The sequence below is a fragment of the Astatotilapia calliptera genome, chromosome 7 (assembly GCF_964374335.1).
Source record: "Astatotilapia calliptera chromosome 7, fAstCal68.1, whole genome shotgun sequence".
Classification (NCBI taxonomy): domain Eukaryota; kingdom Metazoa; phylum Chordata; class Actinopteri; order Cichliformes; family Cichlidae; genus Astatotilapia; species Astatotilapia calliptera.
Window position 1 is genome coordinate 15,499,323 of NC_137428.1, and position 10,696 is coordinate 15,510,018.

At 39.2% G+C, this 10,696-nt stretch overlaps 1 long non-coding RNA gene across 1 annotated transcript; it reads right to left on the reverse strand.

Moving 5' to 3' along the window:
- Positions 1 to 1,180: 1,180 nt before the first annotated feature.
- On the reverse strand, positions 1,181 to 7,731 carry LOC145429976 (uncharacterized). Its single transcript, XR_013910336.1, has 3 exons — positions 6,500 to 7,731; positions 1,616 to 1,676; positions 1,181 to 1,449 (listed from the first exon to the last, which is right to left on the reverse strand). It is a non-coding gene; the product is annotated as an uncharacterized LOC145429976 (long non-coding RNA).
- Between the last annotated feature and the right edge of the window lie 2,965 nt (positions 7,732 to 10,696).

Sequence of the window (10,696 nt, forward strand, 5' to 3'; positions counted from 1 at the left end):
GGGATAATGGGGAAAGGATGATGAATATGAAGCTGACAGGCAGGAATAAAAGAGGAAGAGGACAGAAAAGAAATTGATGGATATAGTGAAGGAGGACAAGCAGAGGGTTGGATGCTCGGAATATGGTGAGATGGAGGCAGATGATCCATTGTAGAAACCCCTGAAGAGAGCAGCCAAAGAAGAAGAAGCAAAAATACGCACATACTTACTGGACTGTGTGGGACTGCACTTTAAAACCTTTATAATTTTGAGTTAACTGAACAAACTGTGATTTTTTTATAGCATGCAAACACAAGTTATTATAGTTATTATAGTTAATTAAAATTTAGGTAAGAAAACTAGCTGAAGTGATTTTGTGAACCTGGAAAAGTGTAGTCATTATGTCGTAATAAACAAGTAACCTTAAATAAATGACATTTATACACATGCGTTAACATGTTTCATGCCTTACTTCCATGTATGATCTTTGTGCTGTTAGTGCAGGGTGATGATTGTCTAAAGACTTGTTGTTATATTATGATCGTCCAGTATTCAAAGATAGAAATGGGCTGTCATAAACAAGACTGACACTAAAAAAAGCGTATTTTTTGTGTAAACTGCCATTTTTCTCTTGATCATCATCGGTCTTCCCACGTTTGCTTGAATAAAGACGAATTCTCATTTCTCCACAACAGCAGCTTCTTTGCTCTCTTTGACATCTGTTGGGTGGCACAACCTGTTTGTCTGAAAGTAGCTGCCGTTAGTACTGGATCATTTTTCGAAAATAACAATAACCGACAACAACAGCAGGTGCAGCAGAGCGTCATCTGGATCTGTACGCTGAATTCTACTTTGTGTTGTCACATTTTTCACATCCTGAAATGTTGCTGTTGTTGTTTGTCACCTGTAGCAGCAGTGCTCCACACACAGGGGCCACAAAGGTTCATGTACGCCTGTTTAGGTCAATATAGCAACAGCTCATGATGTGATATGCTGCAGGGATCAAAACTGATAAGGGAAATTGTAAAGTTTATCTCATAGAATCACACAAATTTCTGGTATTATGAAATCCATACCCCAAATTCAGTCAACACATGCACACTCCAGAAAGTCACCTTTAGCATGAGCCGGTCAAGGTGAAATAAATAGCTATCTGTAAAATGAAGCGGTAGTTGAAAGTACAATGATTCCCTGAAATATGTGATTTTTTTGACGCTTTATTATACATAAAACTACATAACCAGTTACACAAATAGAGGTGTAACAGTTAGTCGGTGGACAGAAAATTATTTGGCAGCAGAAACAATTTCTTCACTGCAAAAATACCAGAAACATTTTACAGTGTTTACACAGTCTGTGTTGGAAGTGAATGTGGTAGTAAATCATGAAAATCTTACTGCAGTAGATTCAGAAACAGTCTGTTTGAGGACAGAGGATAAAAAAAAAGGATCAAGATGGATTTGAAGAAACCTAAAAAAACAAGTGAATGAAAAATAAACTTTATGCGTCAAGAAGGCGAAAAGAGAGTTTTATCTTCTTGTAAAACATGAAGAAAATGTGCTGCCATTTCTAAATCAGACATATTAAAATACAAGCCCCGGCAGTTCTTTTTCACATTAATGAAAAGAGTTCTAACCTTGATGAAGGAAGGTATTACATTCTTCAATTTGACAAGGTTATCGGGAGCACTCTTATCTCTGTAGTGACAAAAGGAGCCGACACAGCTTAATGTTAGATTAATATCTATAATAATTCAGGAGTAATTAAAGAATTGAATTATACAAAGCTTACTTAATTAATGTGAAACAGATCAAAACAACCACCAAATACAAAAATAAAACTTTAATGTTTGCCTTAATTGTTTTTTCAGTTATTCAAAGGAGGGAATAGATTCTGCATGGCTGCGAGAGCTAATATCACAAATAAGAAAAAGCATAGAAATAAAATCAAGGAATTTCAGTTGCATAATTACATTTATCAAGCTAATTTAAATTTATAACTGTACAAGTGCATGGGGAAAATTCATCTTATTAATTTATTAACTAAACTAGTTTACATAAAAATACATATAATATGTATGAAATAGTTGTTTTTTCATCTAGTTTATATACAGACATTGTCTGTTTGTACACCGTACACTTATTGAACTTAAGGGCAAATTGCTAATCAGGTCAACACAGAAAGATGAACAACCACACACACTCACTCCTACAGCCAATTTCCAATCATGCTGAGCAGGAGGTTCAAACCTGGAATTTTCTTGCAAAGCCGATAGCAATAACCGCTGCTCCACTCTGCCAGGAATTCCAAAAACAGTATAATGTTTTGGTACCAAAATGGCAAATAGCATTACATACAGGTTAAAGTGGGATGCCTACTAGGTGTCAGGTAGGGCTGCCACAAACAATTATTTTGATAGTCAACTAGTCACCGATTATTTTTGCGATTAGTCGACTAATCAGATCATGCATCCATTGGATGTAAAACACACCGCTTACTGCACCAGCATGCATCTGCTCTTATATAACTATCATTAGCTTACAGCTTTAAGTGTTTAAGGTATGTGCTAACTAAAAATAAAGACAAGATGATAGTTTATTAAATTTTAATGAAGTTTGCAGATTGTTTCGGTGGAGTTTAATAAACTCAGCCGTCTGCTCCTTGCTATCTAAAATATAACAGGACACCGGAGTATATTCTCCAGCATCTCACACTTCTGATAATCAGTTGTCTGCTTGACATTTATTCAGCTGTGTAAAAACTATAACTTTAATCTCAGCCAAACGGATTTACTCAAGAACGAATAAAATACTGAAAAAAGCCAAACAATAACATTTTTAAGTTATCTAAGTGACTTGTATTACATGTTTAACCTGATTAGCGAAAGACGATTTGCCGGGTGTCCGGTGTTCTCACCGGCTCTAGTGAGCCTTGAACCCTGGCTAACTATCGAGCTGGTGGGTAACAGACGTCTCTGAAAACGTCGGAGCGCTTTTGAAAACGTGGTGTCTTGATAAACTGAGCAGATATTTGAAGTTTACACAGCTATGTTCTCGCCTGAAAATATGTTAAATGTTTATTTTATGACCCAGAAAAATAATAAGACTAATATTAAAACTAACTAGCTGCTGCCGTTGTTGGAAACTGAGCAGGGCTATGAATTCCGGGATAGGTCGGGCCACGGAGTATACACCCGACCCATCCTTCAGATCTGGGGAAATGAAGGGCGCATTTGTCGGCCGCATTTGTCGAATATCTGTCTTCAAATATGGACAGTCTTTATCGTGTTGCTGTAACGTAATCGGCCTACAAATGCGGTCACAGGAGGATGCGGTTCCTGAATTTGGACACGGGTACGATACCGGACACAGCTTCTTCTTCTTTGGGGTTTAACGGCAGCTGGCATCCTTGTACATGCAGTGCTACCATCTTCTGTTTCAGTCCGTTATTACACTCTTAAATCCTACTACTCATTCCTGCGTGTTTTGAGATCTTACAAAGTTTCAAACGATGTGTTGACTATTAAATTAGTTGTCGACGATTTTGTGTGTAGCCTCCTCTGCCTGCAAATGACCACACTCCACCATTAGCCGCTAGTCAGTCAACATTACTGATGCAGCTTATCGATATTGGAATCTGTCCACTCCTATAAATCATCATTGGTGCCAGTAACATCAGGATACAGAAGAGTCTTAATCTGTAGCCTCAGGTTTCAGATGAATAAAACTGGACATCATACTGGGACAGGTGCTGCCATTTGACCTGATACATTCAGTGATCTCTATTCCTTCAACTTTTTAGCTCCGGCTTGTAGTCCAAATGTTCACCATCTGGTAGCTAACTCTGTCTAACTGCTTACTTCTAAAGTTACTGCCTAAAAAAACAAAACATCTGAAAGACACCCACAGTGCTAATGGGACTGTTCAAATTACTGGTTCTTATATATCCCAAGAGGAGTTGTTCTTGTATAGTGCTTTGCTACTCAAGCACTCAAAGCGCTGTATACGATGTGCCTCATTCAGCCATTCACACCCATTCATTTAAGTACTTTTTTTTCTACACCTAGGTGCTCTCTATCTAACATTCACACTTCAGTGAAATCATCGGAGAGCAACTTGGGGTTTAGTATCTTTGCCCAAGTATAATACACCTGCTCTACTGTACCTCCTGACGCACAGCCACCCATTACCCAGTTATTTGATCCATTTCTAGTGTAAAAAGGGTCTTCCCACCCAACAGTCAGGAAGGGAAGACAATAAATAAACAGCCCCTGAAAAAGGAACCATTCATGCAGTTGATGTGAGTCGTGCACGACTTGTATTCGATGTTCTGATGAAGAGCGATTTTGTTTGCACTCTGCAGCTGTGTAAAGATGCCAACATTGAGAACAATGGCACCACAAACAAAAACCAAGCACACATGTGCTCACCACACATCGCAGCTGAATGGAGTTGAGAGATGTTTAATAGTATTAGTCCTCAACCTCCTCAGCAGTGCAGTACTTTACTGCTCTTTGTGGAAACTTAAGCTAATGCTTAGTCATACTAAGGATTCTCAAACCTGGGATTGTTCCATAGACTGCTTTTAAAATTATGCTGGATAAGACACAGTCTGTTGTATTTATGGTTTACTATCATTTTGGCTCGGAACGAGTCCCAACCAGTGATTTATGATATACGTGAGGGGCTCAAAGGATGAGAATCACTGCTATAATGTATGATGTCCTGTGGATACAGATACATAAAGACCAGCAGAGCAGGATACCAGATCCACTCGCTGCAGAGGAGAGAGACTTAAGGGAAAGATTTATCATGCAATTCTGTGCTAAAAAAATGTTTGCGTGATTTAGCTTGTTTTTACTGGAGCCATTTTTTATATTTATTGGTAGATTTATCTTCACTAATACCATTAAATGTGCCTGACATGATGTCATATTGAGATTTTTTTTTGAGCTCAGTTAATACATTTTTTCTGCTTTCAAATATATCAGTATTTGTGAGCTGTATCGCAAATGCTTCCCTTTGTAGTTGGATTTGTAGCGATATGAAAAATAAGGAAATAGATATCATTGCATGCATTCATTATGGGACAAACAAGCAATTTGAGAAGAGTGTCCAGAATAATTTGTTATTACCAGGCAACAGTAGATGAGAAGGATTTGGGTGTTATTCTCCCAATATTTCCTGAATCCTGTCTGGCTGTTATCTCTAGCTGAATGTGCTCCTCCATCTCTCTTTCAAGAAATAGCCAGTCAAACTTTTCTTTTGCCAAACTAAGCACTCCTTTTTTTGTCAGCCTGAATCGCATCACATTGCTGGCTATCTAAGGACAAGCTGTCATCTTTTTTTTTAAATGAAGCTTGGAAAAGTGTTGTTGCATTTGATACTCATAATTTTTTGTTATAGCTCCCTCTTAATGAGCTTCCTCTGTGTTTGGCATTGCTTTGTCTTTTCCAGGCTGAGACTCACATTTTGTTCCCATTCATGCAACAGGCAGCTGTATTTACCAGAAGAAACCTCGTACTGTGTGCAGTACCTGCTCAGCACCAAATAGCAGATAGACGTAGCTAGCAACTAGCTTGGAGCATTTAGCTGCTAAACTTAGCGAACACAGCTAAACAAACCTATAAGATATGACCGACCTGAACTCTTCAGTTAGACAAACACACGCCTACCAATCACTGCTAAAGTGATTACATATCTGTGTAAACATGTATCTGTTTGCTAACATAAAGTTTTTTATGTCTCTCCTGTGCCACAGTGCCAATGTGCTAGTGTCAAAAAAACTGTTAGCATTGTATGTCTTTGGATGGCAGTGTCAATCAGATTGCTGACTATTTAAACATAAATAGGCTCCACAACTGCTGTCAATAATAGTACCGCGTTTTAAAGACAGATTTTATTATTGTGAATTGTTGTTCACATCTCTAGAGTTCATATATAAGTCACAGGGACAGGATTCCTTCTGTACTTCCATGTCTTTGTGTCAAAGTACCATTAGCTAAATAAAACAAAAACAGGAAAAAAAAAAGAACTTCTATGCAGGTGCAGATGTTTGGAAATGGGGATCGTAAAAAGCTGGTAACTGTTCTCGACACCTGCTACAAACACCCTGAAGGTCCCTGAAGTAAAAATAGTCTGAGACATAATTTAGACCCAAGGGACAAAGGCACTCAGCCCTTGGGTCTAAAGCCTGGCTCTAAATGCTAAGTTTTTGTTTCTTAAGATAAAATATATTTGAAGATATATTTTTCTTGCCCACCGGTGGACCTGAGGGGTCAAACGGACTGCAACTTAAAGAAACACCAGCAAAAAGAAAAAAAGAGCAACACTAAGCAGGGCATGTACTGTTTAGGTGGTTCAATCCCTGAATGCTCCAGTCTCCATGACAAAATATCAATGGGCAAGATACTAACTAACCCTAAGTTGCTCTCCAATGCATCCATTGGAGTGTAAATGTAGATAGAAGCTACTTGTATTTAGAAAAAGCAAGGTGTATAAAGCGTATGGTGTGTTTTTACCTCTTAGGGCATCCCACAGTTGTAATAAGTTGGGAAATTACTGTGTGACAGCAAGACATTAAACACAACCTTTAACAAAATCATTACATAAAGTAGAACAGCTCAATAAATATATAGTGTTTACAACCCCTTACAAAATCAGAAAAAATCAGAACCTCTTAATCCGCTTCTCGTTGTTGTTTCCAGTGGATAAAAAACATCTCACCGTTGTTACCTCATGTCTGAAAAAAAAAAAAAAAAAAAATATGTGTATATATATTTGAATATTAGAGCTTTAAGTCACCAAACACTGTGATTGGTAGTAACAGCAATATATCAATTCAACTATACTGACTTATGGCCATTTAGCATTGGCCTCAGATGTTTTACATGGTAAGTGCTAAACTGTAGCATGCTAATACGAGAAATCAAGGTGGTTGAAATGAGAAATTTTTCATTATACTTAATGACAACTACACATTGTTGGTTTTTAGCCCAGTACAGCCTTACAGGGTTAGCTGACATGCTATTAGACTAGAGTACGAGAAGAAAATGATATAAAAATTAGAGATTCTTTCACAGTTCAGCTTCTTGCTGTATTAGCTAGCTTATTATGAAAATTTAGTAAATTTAATTTTAGTATTTTTGAAAAACAGTATCCAGACAAACTGGAGCAAAAGCAAAGCCGAATATTGATTTGAATGAAGAATATTTGCATTTACTGAACTTTGTGTGGGATTAGCTTAACACCCATTCTTTGAAAAGACACTTACTGTGCATTCCCACAGAAGTGTATTTCTCAGAGCTGTGAGCCTCTCTGCTGCCCCTGCCTGGTCTTCATTCGCTGCTTCCTATAAGTGCTCCTTCCCTCCCTCCTCCCCCCTCCCAGTCCACCAGCTGGCCCATTCCTCAGTGTTATTATTGGATTTCAGAAACCCGGGAGGGGGCATATATCACATCTCCCTTCGTCACCCCTCCGCTCGTTCACACTCATTCTTTCATTCATCTTTTTCCTTTTTAATAACTCCCTCTCTGCTCTTTGGCCATTAATAAAGATGAACTCACTCTGCTGTCGCCTCTTGCACTCATCTCTATCTCTGTCTCACAGTCGTCCTCTTTCTCTTTGCGCTTTATTGACCCCCCCGTCCTAAAATCTCACCCCCCATCTCACGTGTCTTCCCCCTTACATTTTCCTTTTTCTCCCCCACTCTTCCTTTTCTTTTGCCTTCTGTAAAAAGCTCTTGTCTTCCCTCCATTCCCCTCACCTCTCTTTTCTCCTTCAATTTCTCTCTGCCTGACACAGCAGTCCATCATGTGCTGGGCTCTGGACGCCGGGCCTCCCTCTGACGCCCTCATTCATCAGGACTTTGAAAAGCAGAAATCACTCACTCCTCTCCTCCGCTGGCCGCTGCCACTTATTGCGCTATCCATCACACCTGGCGGATGATCAATACGAGCCCTTCCCCTCTGCTCTCTCCCTCCCGCTCCTCTCACCCTCACCACCTCTCCCTCCTCCTCCTTTACTGCACACTGTATTTCTCTGACGACTTGCTCTCTGCAGCCTGGGTTTATGCGAGAAAACTGAACTTGTTAGCCCTTTCTGAAACAAGGAGCAAGGCCAGAGTAACAGACAAGTTCTCTTTAATGTGAAAATTTAATTTAATTGTTTTGGTGGGAATTCACTAACAAGTTATTATCATGAACATTCTTCCTCAAATTTTGCAATGCAATTGAGCATCTGGTTATGTCCACCACTGAGAGATGTAAAGAAATGTGACAGCAAACTGATCTAGCTTCAAAAACCCAGAGAATAAAATGAATCCGGTATCACAGAAGACATTGGTTTGTAGACCTAGCATTACAGCCTTTGGTTTAAAGGTAGAAAATCTCATCTATTCCATAATTATAGGATGTAAATTATTCTGGATATAGAAAAATCTTGAGTCATCTTATACCAAACTGGGACTGCTGGAGAAGACATCTGAAGCAGATATCCTATCAAGGTTAGTATCAAGATAATCTGGCTTTATATCGCAATTTAATAGAGGTTGTTGATGCAGTCCGAAATGCAAATTCCTCAGTGCAAACAGACAGTAACACATAAGCAAAGCTTAACAATGCCACGACAAAGGACAAAGGAAAGAAAGAACTATTCAAACACAAACAGGGTAACCAGGTAAGTGAACACAGCTGGAGAAAATGAACCATGTGCGAAAGTAATCAGGGAAAATGACAAAACAGGAAGTCAAACTTGAGGCAAGATGCAAAACACAAGCAATAACAAAATAAAACAGGAAGTGACAAATAAAAAACAAACTCAATATAAACACAGGCACAGCAACTTGACACCAAGGAATGCTGGGGAAGGCTGGATGAATAATTCAAAATAACTAACTTGCAGATCCCAACATATCGAGACTCGTTCAGCTTTCTGCAGGTGTTTTTTACTCACTACAAATTACAGGTATTACAGCCAGTTGTTTTACTGCAGTCTCCTCCTCCTGTTCTGCGATGAGATCAGAAAATGTGGTGCATTGCTCCCTCTGGCATCTTAATATCCTGTTATGTGATGTGGGTTAAGAAGAAAATACAAGGAAAGGGAAGGAAAGAAAAGCAAAGCCTTCACTGCTAAATTGTGTGAACAATAAGAACGAGTGCCAGGTTCTGTCCTCCACCTGAAGCCACCAAATGACTACAAACTTTAAATGAACAAATCTTTATGTACAAAGCTTGAGAAAAACTTTCGCTTTGGAATCCCTATGTCAAAGCTCGAGAAAGCTTTGTCCCTGTTTTCTTCGACTTAGATTAACGATACCTAACAATATGGTGGCCAAGGTTGTTTGTAAAACAAAAACTATTTGTTAAGATGCTAAATTTGACAAATGGATAAGTCAGAGAGGGCTCAGTTACTTGCTTAGAACAGTGAAAGCAGAGCAAGTGGCAACTTGTATAGCATTCTAGTCCGATCCATCTCCCATCAAAGACGCTAAGTTTATCCACAATGTGCATGCATAAACAGTCTAGTTCCTCTATGTGTCAACAGGTCATGGGTACACCCATCAAAATGACACAAGCTTTATATTTCGGTAGAACAGTCAAACAGAGTTAAGCCTGCTTTCAGAGACAATAGCCAACTGTGGCGACAAGATGGCAGCCCTTTAAATGCAACTAACTGAGAAGCTTTATGACAGAATACTATTTGACGTTTAAGGAGAGAGAAGCTTTAGTTTTTTGTTGCTTATTGTTAGATTTTACCAGACAAGCACTGTTTGCCCTGCTTGCCCCTTTGGTGGAACAGCACTGGTCTAAGGTTACATTATTTTAAAATGCTTGCATGCACAACACGAACAACTTTTGTGAACCACGTATTGTAATTAATCTAAACTTCTTATGCAGGACAAAGTTTAGGAGTAATATTTGTAATATTAGTTTATATTTCTATTATATTTGTTTTCCCAGTGAATTTATAATTCACTAATAATAATGTCCCTCCAAGACATCTACAGGAAGCGGTGCCTGAGGAAAGCGGGGAGGATCATCAAGGACTCCAGTCACCCCAGCCATAAACTGTTCAGACTACTTCCATCAGGAAGGAGGTTCTGCAGTATCCGGTCCCGAACCAGCAGACTGAGAGACAGTGTTCGGCGAGGCTGCCGAACACTGGCGCCACCGGGTCTTCTGACCACCACCAGTAGGCAACGGGTGAAGTGTCTTGCCCAAGGACACAACGACCGAGACTGTCGAAGCCGGGCTCGAACCGGCAACCTGTCGATTACCATACCATACCATGTGCAAAACAAATGCCATTTGTTTTGCACATTTCCAACTGCCAACCTCTGTATATTTTATTTTATTCTTTCCCATCCATCCATCCATTCGCTTCCGCTTATCCTTTTCAGGGTCGCGGGGGGTGCTGGAGCATGCAAACTCCACACAGAAAGACCCCGGCCTGATGGTGGAATTGAACTCAGGACCTTCTTGCTGTGAGGCAACAGTGCTAACCACCGTGCCACCGTGCTGCCCTATTATTCTTTATTCTATTTAATTTTTAAAATATGTACACACACACACACACACGCACACACACACAGGTAGATATACATATTTAGTATACACATTCAGTAATGTGCATACACTCTTTTATTGTACATATATTTATTAATATAATTCTCAGATTTAGCCATTCTTATAGTTTGCTTGTTCTTATGTTATTGTATT